The 14073-nt window shown below is 45.7% G+C and overlaps 1 long non-coding RNA gene across 1 annotated transcript; it reads left to right on the forward strand.

Moving 5' to 3' along the window:
- The first annotated feature begins 5681 nt into the window (after positions 1–5681).
- LOC309627401 lies at positions 5682–8329 on the forward strand. Its single transcript, XR_014243724.1, has 2 exons — positions 5682–7262; positions 7815–8329. It is a non-coding gene; the product is annotated as an uncharacterized lncRNA (long non-coding RNA).
- The last annotated feature ends 5744 nt before the right edge of the window (positions 8330–14073 follow it).

The raw sequence follows: 14073 nt of genomic DNA on the forward strand, positions 1-14073 counted from the left end.
ATAGCAGTTCCTCAATGAGAATGTGAACAGTCGGTGCAGAAAACAGAGACAGATTTTTTTAGCCTCTCTCTCCTGTCACTCCCACATTCATAGGGCTGATGGTCCCCTGCCCACATGCTCACCATGCCTGAAGAACATCGCCTTGGAAAGTTCTTGGACATCACAATGCAGGCGTGTCTGTACTACTTCAAGGACACAGTCATGCAGCCTCTATGTACCTTGGAAATGAAAAAAGAATTTCACTGGTTGGCCTGGTCAGCCGATATTCTTACTCCTTTACAGTCAATTCTCTTTGTTCCAGGTCCAGCCCTGAGCCCTGAGAAGGATAAAAGGGTAGGTCAGCTTATAAAAATACTGCCTTAAGACCCTAGAAAGTCTGAAATGATGGAACTCTGCCAAACAACAGAGAAAATTCGTCCTGAAAATACCAACTAGTTGTGTAGGAAAGTCAATAGAAAATTGGGCTGTATCAGAGGCAATATGATCTAACATGGACTGTTGGTCCCATTGAATATTTTTGTCCCCTTTTTCCCTGCCAGTCACCCACATAACCATTCTTCACCTATAAGCCAGAGCTAACTTTGACAAATTGAAATCAGATTGTATGACCTCTTGTGAAAATACCCACAAGTCTTCCCAATCACTTAGAATAGTATCCAAACATCTTACCATGTCCTTAGAAGGTTCTAGATCATTTGCCCCTGCCTACCTCTTCCAATCTCATCTCCCTCTATTCACCCTCCATTCGTCTCCTTGCTCTCTTTTCTACAGCGCCCTCAACCTACCTGTTTACACATTCACCATCGCCCCTTACTCTAGAATGTAAGCATCATGAGTGCAGAAACGTTATCTACTTCCCCACTGCGTCTCTAGCACCTTTCAGAATACTTGGCACATAGTAGATGCTCAATAAATATTTGTTGAATGACTGAAGATATCTGTTTTCTTATGTTCTCCAGGCATTTTAGAAAAACTCTTGTACAGGGGAGATAGTTGGAAATTTAACCTCTCTTGGGAAGGCAGGAAAAGCTTTGCTTCTCATTAATTATTTAATTACCTTCAAAGCTTGGGATTTCAGGAAGATTAAAAATCCTCCCTATTCCACTTATCACCTGTGACTCTTATACTGCTTGGTGGTGTCTGGTCTCCTGAAAGGATTAGTACAGCAAGAAAGCGTCTGCAGACTGTTACCATTGGCACCTTTTGAGATTTTAATTAATGTAGTATTTTTTTTTCTTTCTCATTCATGGTCAGGATTTTGATTATACTGTGACTCTTATACTGCTTGGTGGTGTCTGGTCTCCTGAAAGGATTAGTACAGCAAGAAAGCGTCTGCAGACTGCTACCACTGACATCTTTTGAGATTTTAATTAATGGAGTTTTTTTTTTTCTTTCTCATTCATGGTCAGGATTTTGATTAACTTGTAAGTGGGAGCTTTTCATTTAGAGGAGTCTGGAGGAGGGTGCTTAGGGCTGATGAGAGATGCCAGGGCTGCCCTTAGCTGCTGGTGAAGGAATTGGCGTGTTCTAGCTGCTTCCACCCCATATCCACGTGGTCCACACCCCACGTGGGAGGATGGACACGCACACAATTGTTGGCTGCAGTGGGTGGTTGGACTTGCTGGGACCTCTCTGCTGATCAGACATTTCTTTCTGTCTACAGCATCTTTGTGGACGTGGGGGTCCCCAAGTTCTCAGCCGGTGAGACCAGCAGGCAGCAGCTCACTCTGATGCTTTGTCATTTGGGCACCTTCGTCTCAGTGTTTGGACCTCCATCTAGGCTGCCTCAGCACTTCTGAATGAGCAAAGCCTGGAAATAGTTCATCCACAGACCCGGCTCGGCAGGTGAAGGCTTCTCAGTGGAGCATGGGGTAAATCTGACCACTCCCCACTCTGGCCTGTTCTGTATTTGGATGCAGCTTTGCAGTGAGATAGATCTGGGTTTGCATCTTACCAATTTTATTTAACCTTCTAAGCTTCAATTTCTTCATCTGTCAAATGAGGATGATAAGTATAACCTACCACGCAATTTTTTAAAGAGGGTTTAATGAGACACTGCGTGCGGTTGTTTAGAATAGTAAATGTCAGCTGATATTATTTGAGTTCAAGTCTGTGTGTGGCAACTTACAAGCTAATTCACATCTCTGGACCTCAGTTTCCTCATCTATAAAATGGGGATAATGTGATTGTGTGAGGATGAAATAAGAATGCAAGATAAATAGTCAAAAGCACTGTACAAATCCTAGCTAATTTCATCAATGAGTCATCTGCATCTACCCCTGGCCATTAAGTTAAGTTGACTTTCTCATGAAACCCTAAACATGGACATGCCGTCTCTCTTACTCAGTTTTTAAAAATGTAGAAATATAAAATGGGGAGGGCTGTATGCAAACACTGCTGAAAAGTTAAAAAAAAAAAAAAAAAAGATAAAAGCAAATAGCATTTAAATGATTATTGCATGAGTGACCGGACTATCGTCCCTCAGGGAGAAATAGTTCCCAGTTTCCTTAGAGCAGCAAAAAGAGGAGGAAAAAAATGATTTGATGGTTATTTCAAAATCTGTCTCCCCCAGGGAAATTAAACCTGAGTTATGGGGTATTTTGCATAAAGCAAAGTCTAGTATAAAACTAACAAGTTAAAAAAACACTGTGAGGCAAACCTACGTGGATTCAGGCAGGGCTTTCCTGAGCACACTGGCACTCCTGCCACAGAACCTCCTCTTATTCCCACCCCACCCCACGTCCTCAGCCTGGGGAGACCTCGGGGTATCCATAAGGAGTTGCCTCACCTGGCTGTGGTCCAGTCTCCCTAGCAGGGACATCCTAGTGTTAACAGCTGATACGTTGATAGGCCCTCTCACTCTATGTCACTCCCAGCAGCCCTCCTTATCCCCAGCAGTAATTGATGTGCTATGAGGACCACAAAGGCAGTATTTTTATATTGAAGCAGCAAGTTATTATATATAAGCTATGGTTTCTGTTTTTATTTTTTTCAAAAACTACACTGGGTACTTTTCCAGAAGCCTGATGGTTTTTAGCCTCATTTAAAATTTTCTGTTCTATGGGCAATTTTAAGGATCAGGGGCATTTCTTATTTAAATCTTTTCAGCATCTCTTTCTGTAACAGAACCTTTTTTTCTGTAGGGACTCCATTTCAAAGGAGTCTGGAACTGCCCAATCCGCGTATCCTATGCTCTTGGCTAACTAACCAGTCATTAGACTGGTTCTGACAGGCACATGATCCAAATCAAGCAAATTGGGATCATTTTTGGATCTTTTCTGATGCTGCAATCAGGAAAGGCCATTTCTTTCCCCTGGGGTTGTTAGGCTGGGAGGATTTCAGTCTGAGGCTCTGGTAGCCACAGAAAGAGGGCCTCTTGGAGAAACAGGAGATCCCTGATTGCATTGTTTGCACTCTGGATCAAGCCTTGCCTGAAGCCAAACAGTAGGGCATTATGTGAGCTAATAAATACCTTCCGTGTTGCTTTTTGAATGGAGTTTGAATGGAGTTTCTGCCAGTTCCCACTGAAAGCATCCTGAAAAATACAGTTAGATTAGCCTGTATATTAGGCTTTTTGCAAATCTTGAAGAATTGATACGATGGAATGAATGTAGTGGAAAGAAATGTGAACTAAATGTGAAAGAAATGTGCACCACCATCCTGCATGTTATACTCATTCTAGAAAGGAGAAAATCGAGGCTCAGGGGAGCTAAGAGACTTGCCAAAGACCATTCAGGTAGAAGGTAATGGAGCCAGGATTTTACACTCAGAATTTGGACCAGATGAGCCATATCATACAGATCTGGCTAAGATTATCGCCAATTCATTCATTCAGCACTAATCAGACATTAGGTATTTGCTGGGTGGTCCTAGGCACTGGGGATATGAAATAAATAAAATAGTGCACATCCTTCAGTTGCTTACAGGCCATTGGGGGACCTTCATCAGGGTCTTCATTGGTTTGAACTGTCTCCCCCCAAAAGATAATCTTGAAGCCCTAACCCCCAGTGTCTGTGAATGTGACCTTCTTTGGGAATAGGGTCTGTGCAGATGTAATCAAGTTAAAATGAGTTCACTGTTAGGGCAGGCCCTAATCCGGTAGGGCTGGTGTCCTTAAAAGAGGGAAATTTAGACTCAGAGCCACACAGGGAGAAGGCCCCGTGAAGATGGAGGCCTCCTTCAAGGCCTCCATCTTGGAGTGATGCATCTCCAAGCCGAGGAACAATGAAGATTGCCTGCTGTCACCAGAAGCTGCGAGAGAGGCGTGGAACAGATTCTCCCGATGAGCTCTCAGAGGGAACCAACCTTGCCAACACCTTGATTTAGGACTTCTAGCCTCCAGAGCTGCGAGACAAGAATTTTCCATCGTTTCGAGCCACTCAGTTTTTAAGTTTTTGGTACTTTGTTACAGCGGCCCCAGGAAACACATACAGTCACCCAGGGTCCTGTCCCCAGCAACCTACATTTATTTGAATCTCACCTAAGATTGCTCTGCCTGTGGCCCCCCCAGATCCCCCCCCACCAGGGACAGGTCTCTGCCGCCAGGGAGTCCCACCTTGTCCTTCCATCACACCCTGCGCGTGGGCTCCTCTTAGCCACAGCTCCCTGCCCTCTTTGCCACAGGTGTGTGAAGCCACCAGGTCGTGGAGTGCCCATCTCCAGGACCCACCCTGTGTGGCCGCTCTTCCCTCCCCTGCCCTCTGAACACACTCTGGCCCCAGTGGCTGCCTGGGGCTCCACTGTTTGCTCCGGATGGGCAAGTGCCTGGAGGCAGCAGACAGCTAATACCAGGGTGTTGCCCTTCCTTTACATAGCAAGACTGTTCCGTTTCCAGGATACGGTCTCGTGATTTCTCCTTTGTGATGAATGCTGAAGCCATTTCTTGAGGTACTGCCTTAATAACTTGGGGAAGGCACACAGCCTTTGGCTGGCAAACGTGACAGCGCTTTTGTCTGACCAGCCCTCACCCCCGCCCGTTCCTGCAAGTCAGGTAAGCAGCACAGACGTGGAAGAAGATGCAAGACGAGGGGAGATGATGAACGGTTTGCCTAGGGGAGTGCTGAGCAACAACTTGGACCTTCTGCCTCGCATTTCAAGCAATGGCCCAACTTCCTCGAGTTGTTAACTGTCTCGCAGTGCCCACAGAGCTCTTCTAATAAAAAGCGTTCAGCTGCTGATGTGTTTGGAGGGCAAAATGCCAACTCATTAAAAATAGTGACGCTCCTGGTAACTAAAGCTTTCCCTGTGGGTGAACTTAAACTTTCCGTACTCCCGAAGAAGGGGTCATGGCAGACATAATTACTCCCAAATGGGCGTTCTGTCACTAGATCATCAACACCTCAAGGCCAAGGCCCCATCTTGCTTTTTTTTGGTATCTTTTTTTTTTTTTTTTTTTTTTTATTTATTTATTTATGACTGTGTTGAGTCTTCGTTTCTGTGTGAGGGCTTTCTCTAGTTGCGGCAAGTGGGGACCACTCTTCATCGCGGTGCGCGGGCCTCTCACCATCGCGGCCTCTCTTGTTGCGGAGCACAGGCTCCAGACGCGCAGGCTCAGTAATTGTGGCTCACGGGCCCAGTTGCTCCGTGGCATGTGGGATCTTCCCAGACCAGGGCTCGAACCCGTGTCCCCTGCATTGGCAGGCAGATTCTCAACCACTGCGCCACCAGGGAAGCCCTTTTTTTTGGTATCTTTAAGAACATCTAACAGAGTGGGTGCTTCTGGCCTGCTGGTAGACCTGATTAAGTACAGAGATTTAATTTGGGCCATGGTATCCCCAGTATGTTTTTTTGGTTAAGAATTTGGGATTTGGGGCTTGGCAGTCAGACTGCCTGGATTAGAACGCTAGCTGGCTGTGCGACTTTGGGAAAGTTTGTTAACCTCTCTGAGCTTCAGCCTCTCATCTGTTAAATAAGCTGTTAGAATGAGTCAATGAGATATGTACCCGAAGTGCTTAGCATTCAAGAAAATGACAGCCATTATTACTATTATTAACTAGTGACTGACAGAGCCGGGACTTACCCAGGCTCGTCTGGCTCCAGAGTCCCCGCCGTTGCCCATTTTGGGAACTCAGCGTGACTTCTACTGGATTGCTCTCCACCACAGGGTGGCAGTCATAACGATGGAGGACCAGCAACCTCTTGCTGTAAGAGCCACGCTGGTCGCTGGTCGTTGCTAAACCCCTTCCACAGATGGCTGGGCGCCTATGCCTCCCACCAACTCACGACCGAGAAACCCCATCCTCCCACCGCAGTTGGTGATCCAGAAATCTAGGGCATGTCCTTGCTTCTTTGGGGGAAATAGAAGCTCTCCAGGCTCCTTTAGGTCTCCCTCTCCCCCAGGGCTTGTCAAAGGCCCATGTTGTAAGGACAGGAGCTCAAGGAGAGAAGACCACTTTAAGGTTCTGCTTAGCTCCCTGCCTCCCCACATGGGCAGGTGCCCATGGTCTCTCAGATGTGGAAGCAAGGTTCCAGTTATCCATCAGTATTAATCCCCTAGGACTGCTGTAACGTGGTACCCAAAGCTAGGTGGCTTAAAGGCGAAATTTACTGTCTCACAGTTCTGGAGGCTAGAGTCCAGCACTGAGGTGCTGGCAGAGCCATGGTGATGACTCCAGGGGAGAACTCTTTCCTGCCTCTTCGAGCTTCTGCCGTTTGCCAGCACTCCCTGGCCTCCTTTGCCTTGTAAATACACCACTTCAGTCACATGACGTCTTCTCCCTGGGTGTCCTCATGTGGTCTTTCCTCTGTGCATATCTGGCCATGTGTCCAAATTTCCCATTTTTACAAGGACATCAGTGCTATTGGATCAGGGCCCACCCCAAAGACCCATTTTAACTGAATTACCTCTGTGAAGCCCCTGTTTCCAAATAAGGTCACATCCTGTGGTACTGGAGATTAGGACTTCAGCATATCTTTTTTTGGGGGAGATTCAATTCAACTCATAACACCATCTGTGATGCTTAATTTTGTGTGTCAACTTGGTTAGGCCACGGTACCCAGATATCTGATCCAACATTATTCTAGATGTTTCTGTGAAGTTATTTTTCCAGATGAGATTAACACTTAAATCAGGAGATTTTGAGTAAAGCAGATTACCCTCCATCTGATCAGCTGAAGCCTTAATAGAAACAGACTGGTCTCGCTGGAAGAAGAGGGTATTCTGTCAGCAGACCGCCTTTGGACTCCTGCTGAAATCCTTCCCTGGATCTCCAGCCTTCCAGCCTACCCTGCAGATTTTGGACTGGCTGAGCCTCCGCAATCATGTGAGTGAATTTCTTAAAACAAATTCTCTCTCTCTCGCACACCCAGTCCATATAGATATAGATATAGATAGAAATATAGTTATACATGGTCTCTTTCTTTGAAGAGCCCTGACTAATGCACCATCCAACGGTCCCCGTCCCCAGACCCCTTCCTCCTTAGGCCTCAGGATCTTGGCAGGGCTGGCAATGCCTCACCTAGACAGAGCTGAGTACCTGAGGCTGCCTTTCAACCCCCTTCACTGTAAACAAACTATCAGTCACCCACTGAACAAGCATTTCTGAGCCTTCCATTTTTATTATTCCCTTGACAAAGGAAGGTTGAACAGTTCAGTCTCAGTGTGAATTGCTGTAAGTGATGATGGGGAAGAAACGAGAAGAAATTCCTTCACTTCACAAGTTAATACATTTCTAGAAGCTGCCGTTCTGTACAAGGAGTTAGAGCAGAATCACACTTTTAAAACAATGCATGAAATTTTAAAGTCTGTTCCATGGTTCATGGTCTGGTGACCTATTGCTGTATAACAAACCATTGTAACTCTTTTATTTGTTCAGGACTCTGAGGGTCAGCAGTTTGTGCTGGGCTCAGTGCGGAGGTTCTTCTGCTTGATCTCTTCTGGAGTCCCCGAGGCAGCTTCTGTCACCTGGCAGCATGACTGCGTTCAGGCTGCTGTAATAAAAATATCATAGACTTTGTGGCTTAAACAACAGAACTTTGTTCCTCACCATTCTGAAGTCTAGGAAGTCCAAGATCAAGGTACCAGGGCTTCCCTGGTGGCGCAGTAGTTGAGAATCTGCCTGCCAATGCAGGGCACACGGGTTCGAGCCCTGGTCTGGGAAGAACCCATATGCCGTGGAGCAACTAGGCCCGTGTGCCACAGCTACTGAGCCTGCGCGTCTGGAGCCTGTGCTCCGCAACAACAGAGGCCGCGATAGTGAGAGGCCCGCGCATCGCGATGAAGAGCGGCCCCTGCTTGCCGCAACTAGAGAAAGCCCTTGCACAGAAACGAAGACCAACACAGCCAAAAATAAATAATAAATAAATAATAAATAAATTAAAAAAAAAAAAAGATTAATGTACCAGATGATTCAGTTCCTGGTGAGGACTCTCTAACTGGTTTGCAGGGGATGTCATCTCCCTGTGTCCTCTCATGATAGAGACAGAGACCATGTCTCTCATTTCTCTTCTTATAAGGTTATTAATCCCATTCATGAGGGCTCCACCCTCATGACCTAATTACCTTCCAAAGGTCACACCTTCAAATACCATCACATCGGGGATTATGGCTTCAACATGTGAATTTGGAGGGACACAACTCCATAGCACTGGGACTAGATGGTCCAAGATGACCTCACTCACACATCTGACAATTGGTACTGGCTGTTGGCTGTACAATCGAAGTTCTCATCTTCAAGATGGCTAGCTGGGTCTTCCTTACATGGTGGTCCTGGGTTCTAAGAAGGTGAGAGCAGAAGCTGCAAAGCCCTTTAAGGCCTAGGCTCAGGAGTCACCAAAACATCATTTCTATTGTATTCCTTTGGTCAAAGCAAGTTACAAAGCCTTCCTATGTTCAGGGCAAGGAGGAATAGACCCCACCATTCAACAGGAGATGGTTCAAAGTGACATTGCAAAGGGATGTGCATGCACTGATGTGAGGATTTATTGCAACCAATTTTGTAAACAATCTACAATGTTCACTAAGCAAATTAAGCTAGTGAATGTAAAGGGCAAGTTCTTTCTGGAGGTGACAGCATGATACCGACCAGAGCCAGGGATCAGAGGGCCATCTCGGACATGCGAGGCCAGGGCGGTTTATTACGCCATTTGATTGAGAACCCGGCAGGGAAGGTTTCTGGACTCTGCCTGATTCAAAGTCTGGTCTATAAATTTTTTTCCTGTGAAATTAGATATTTGCCTCATCTCTGTTACAGCACAGCCAGAGGCATCTGGTTGGGTCAGCTAACGTATGTTCTTAGACTTTCCTTGGCAGTAGTTAATTTTTTTCTTAAGAATTTTTTTTTCTTTCTCCAAAGCTGAGTCTTTGGGTTAATACCAGGGATCCACAATTCATAAATTTGTTCCTCGTGGTTCATTGTTTCAAAATGAGACTTTTAATAGATTCCAAAGACTTAATAAGAGTGCTGCCTAGTCACATAATGAAGTTACGGTGCACATGGCTGACAGGTAGTAATTTATTATTATCTTTGTCCCTGATAAGAGTCGTGCCGTGCACAGTGGGTACCTAATAAATATTAGCTCTAACAACGTAAGCAATGGAAAAAGTTTGTCCCTTTGTGTTTCAACCAACCATTCACAATGCGTTCTTCCATTACCATGGTGTCTATTTTCTGTTAATTTTATCAGTTATATGTAGAGGGGAACCAGAGCTGTGTGTCTTTATTACCGTTAGCTTAAATGTCCTAATTTATCCTGTCGCCGTGTTTCACTTAGCATAGCAAGTCACAATATTTTTCTGTCCCTGCAGTGAAAGACTGCAGTAAGTTGATCTTGCTAACAAGAGATAATTATTAGCTTCCTCAGGAATGTTACTGTATATGCATTGCTAAGCATTCCAGGAGGATTAATATTTCTGTGAATTTTGGACAAGACGAGGTAGCAGCACAGAGCAATAGGGCTGTTTGAATATTCTTCCTTTCTCCATTTGCCTCTCCATCACTGGTAATTTGTTAATGCTGCTTGTGTTTCGTCTGAGGTCATGCTGAGAATTAATGCACCTCTACTGACTAATACACCCAGTTCCAAAGAGAGAATGAGGCAAGTCAGAACCTTGGACGATCCCGGCAGTCACAAGGTTTGCATTCAAGAGCAACTTCTTCGCAGGGTGATGCTTTTCTGAAAAGTTGGCCTTGAAATGGCAGTTTAAAATCACGGTTCATTGATGTTCAAGGGTTTCTTCCTCAGATGAGCAGAGCTATTCTGGCACTTGGAATTGTACACTTTTTTGGCTTTTTTTTCTTATTTGTTTGTTTTTGTTGTTGTTGGGAGCAGACAGGGAAGGCAAGCGGATTTAAAATTCAGCAGAGGATCACTGAGAGTTAGAGGCTGGTGGGGCTGGGAAATCTTTGATTGTCAAGCTCAGGGTCCAAGAGAAATGGAAACCTTCTGAAATATCTGGGCCTAGTCATCCCTTGATTATATTAGACACCCTAACCAGACTGCATATGTGTGTGTGTATTGAAGACATTGCATCCTTCTAATACATTTCCAGTGAATTCTTCTATTTAGGAAAACTTTAGATAAACCACAAGTAGGCAATGTTGACATATCAACTTGAAATGGGAATTTGGCTCTCACTAGTAAACCTTTATGAACTATCTAGGTCAATCATGCATCGGTTCATTTAGTCGATCAACAAATAGTTACTGAAAGTCTCATGTGGGCCAGATGCATGGTGGGCTTCGGGAATACTGGAGGGGTTTGCGTTCTAGAGGAGGAGAAAGGCAAGCAGGCAGGCCGTTCCAATACGAGGGGATTTATGGGAGGGGTCAGCCCAGAGGGCTGTGTAGACACACACAGATGTCTCAGGCCCGATAGAGGCGGGTCTGGGTGGGCCCATCTGAAGTGACCTCTCAGGTGAGGCAGAAGGCGTGATGAGAAGTGAGGCAGGAGGGGTAAACAGCACCAGGTCTGTGGGATTTAGACCCATGCGATGGAGTTTGGCCAATGGGAGGCATGGACAGTTTTAAGAAAAGAAGTGACAAGATCAGGCTGAGGTTCTGAAGACTATACTGCTTGCAGTGGGGAGGGTAGCATAGAGAGGCGTCCTAGGTTGGGATGCCAAAGAGCTGAGCCTGAGACTGGCTTTCTGGGCAAGCAGTTTCTTGGGGGGAGTGCTTTCAGGTGAAACCCGACAAGATGTGCAGGAAGCACGAATAGGGCAGGTGGAGACATGGTCTAGCCCCAGCCTGATCCCACGGGGAGCTCTGGGACGTGAGAGCCTTGTGCCTCGTTATCAGGCCGTCCTGGCCGTGGGCTGTCCCCAGAGGGGAAACAAACCTCCCAGGCATTTCCAGGTGAAAATGCCTGGTGCTTTTCTCCCAGGGCAAGTCTCAGGAGAAGGGAGCAGCTGTGAGCTATTAGCAGCTCCCTGTCAGGGGGACATGGGTCGGGTACCAAGAGCATCTACTCCCAGAGGGAAGGAAGAGCCAGCGAGGGGGTCTTGACCTCTTCCAAGGGGGTAGATTTTGGCTTGTCGTTGCTGGAAAGGAAAGGGCAAATCGGTTCCTCTAATGGAAAATGCATTAGGCTTTCTAGAAGGAGCTGCTAAGCGAGAGGTGAGAACAGTGGGAGATTACCAGTGGTTTGTCTAAGAGCAAGACCAAAGAAGTGTATCATCAACCAGGAAGAAAAGAGACCCACAGTCCAGAATTAATCAGAGGTAAGGGGAGGGGGATTTGAGTAGCATTGCGGTACGTGTCAGGCAAGGCAGTGACGGGGCTATGCCAACATTCTAAAAATAAATAATTCTCTCCTCTTTCTATCCGAGGTGCTCAAGGTAATTTGCAAACATTTACAGGCAAGTTTTCACCAGGCTGAACTGAAGACAAAGCTCCCGTTGACTTCACAGAGAGCTCCCAGGGGGACAGGCGGCAAGGTGAGGCTTCAGTTCTGGGTAATTAAGACTTAGAGCACCCTTGTTAGCGATGAAATCCCCGTGCGCATCATTGAAATGCAGTAGGCTCCGAAGCCCTATGACCCCTCGCCGGCTGTGGCCATCAGAAGCCCACTGGAGCCATCATTAATTTTGCTCTCCTTCACTTTCTGAAATCAAAGGAGGACATCACTTTGATAAAGAGGAACAGTCACGTTACAGACAATCAGTGGAGTCAGCCTGCGTTGGTCAGTGTCCTTAGAGCTACTTCCTGATGGTGGGGTTGGTGCTCCCAAGGGGAATATGAGTTCTGCGAGATAAGCTGAGAGCCCACTGTCACCTTCTGAGCAGGCAAAATTCTCCCCAGACCCCACCTGCACTCCTTCCTTAGTTTATCCTTTTCTGTTTCCCTTCCTATCGCCATCTCTGAGACACAAAGGTGCTCATTGGTGGTCAAGCCTGGATAAGAGGAAATGTCTCTAGAACACTTCAGCTCCCTCCTCTGGATCAGGGTGGAGGAGGGATGGGTAAATGAATGAGCAGGTGTCTATGGAGCTTCACCTCATGCAGGGTGCTGTGCTGGTAGCTAGGAAAGATACAGAGAATTCTGGAACACAATCCTGACCCTCAAAGAGCCTACAGTCTTGCAGAAGGGGCACATCTCTACCAGCCAGGGTTAGCAGCACAGCTTTGGAGGCAGACAACTTGGTTTTGAATCCTGGCTCTACCACATGGGCTGTGTGACCTTAGGCAAGTTATACAACCAACCTCTAAAGCCTCAGTTTTCTCATCTGTGAGATGGGGATAACAATAGTACCTACCTCGTAGGGTCGTTGTGAGGAATAAACATATTAACAAAAGGACTTAAACCATGATCATTACTCAATAAATGTGAACAAAGCAACAGACATTTGTAGAGTATTCAATGTGCTGAGCTTTACATGCTCTATCTCGTCTAATCTGCAAACAGCGTGTAAGATGAGTACCATTGTTATCCCTGTTTTACCAACAAGGAAGTGGAGGCTCAGAGAAGTTAAGTGACTTGTACAAAGCTACAAAGCTAGGAAGTGATGGAGGTGGGATTTGTACCCAGAGCCAAGGGTCCCTATAAGAAAATCCATGAGGGCTTTAGGTATGCAGAGAATGAAGAGCTCCCTGGGAACTGGGGCAGTCAAGGAAGGTTTCTGCTGAGTCTCCCATTTGCATGGAGGAGGTTCATTTATTTATTCAGCCAATATTTGTTGAACACATAATATGACTGGGCCCAGAGCTGGGGATCTCTTGAGTAATGCATGATTTCTATTCACAGTTTGAAGGGGAGGAAGTACACCATCAAATGCTACAATGGCAAGGAGGGGGCTCTGTAAAGGGTCCCTCTGAGCAGGACCTTGATGGGGGAGAGGGATGGAAAGACATGGAAGAAGGGAGAGGAACAGGAAAGGATTCCTAAGGAGGTGAAGGCTTATGGCACAGTATGAGCAAAGGCTCAGAGGGATGAAACAGCTCAAGGAACCCCAAGTATTTATATGGCTGAAGCCAAGGGTGAATGTGGATAGGAAGAAAAATAATTACAATAACCGACATCCTTTGAATACTCATAGTGTGTTAGGTACTTTTCACTGTCTCTTATTCTTTCTCTGAAGTATTTAGAAGAACTATGGACCAAATCTAGTCCACCACCTGTTTTTTTTTTTAGCCCACGAGCTAAGCATGAGTTTTCACAGATGAACATTTGCAAAAGATTTTGATGATAGGGAACCCTAACTTTGAACCTAATTAAGCAAAATATTATCTTCCCCACCAATAGAATTCCATTGTTCTCCGTATTATTAAAATAACAGATCTATATTATTTTAAAAAAAGTCCTCAATTATTATTATATTTTGAATTTTGTCAGTAGAAAAAAATTATTTTTTGTGGAAATTTATTCTCTCTCTAGTTATATAAGTACCTATATCATAGCCTTAATTTTGCATCTTCACCTACAAAACCGGAAATACTACCTGAGCCGTTTATGGGAAAAGCCTGCCAACCCCTGTCTTTCCAAATGCCCACGAGGCATCATTCTAATTTAAGGAGGTCTGGGGAAGAAGCAAAGGACCTGAGCCAGAGCAAGGGGAGAAGGAATGGAGGGGTTAAAACTGCCTGGATGTGGAGACAAACAGGAAGTAGGAGCCTCCCCTGGCTATCCTGATGCCTGT

Source organism: Balaenoptera borealis, assembly GCF_965194805.1.
Source record: "Balaenoptera borealis genome assembly, chromosome: 4".
Classification (NCBI taxonomy): Eukaryota; Metazoa; Chordata; class Mammalia; order Artiodactyla; family Balaenopteridae; genus Balaenoptera; species Balaenoptera borealis.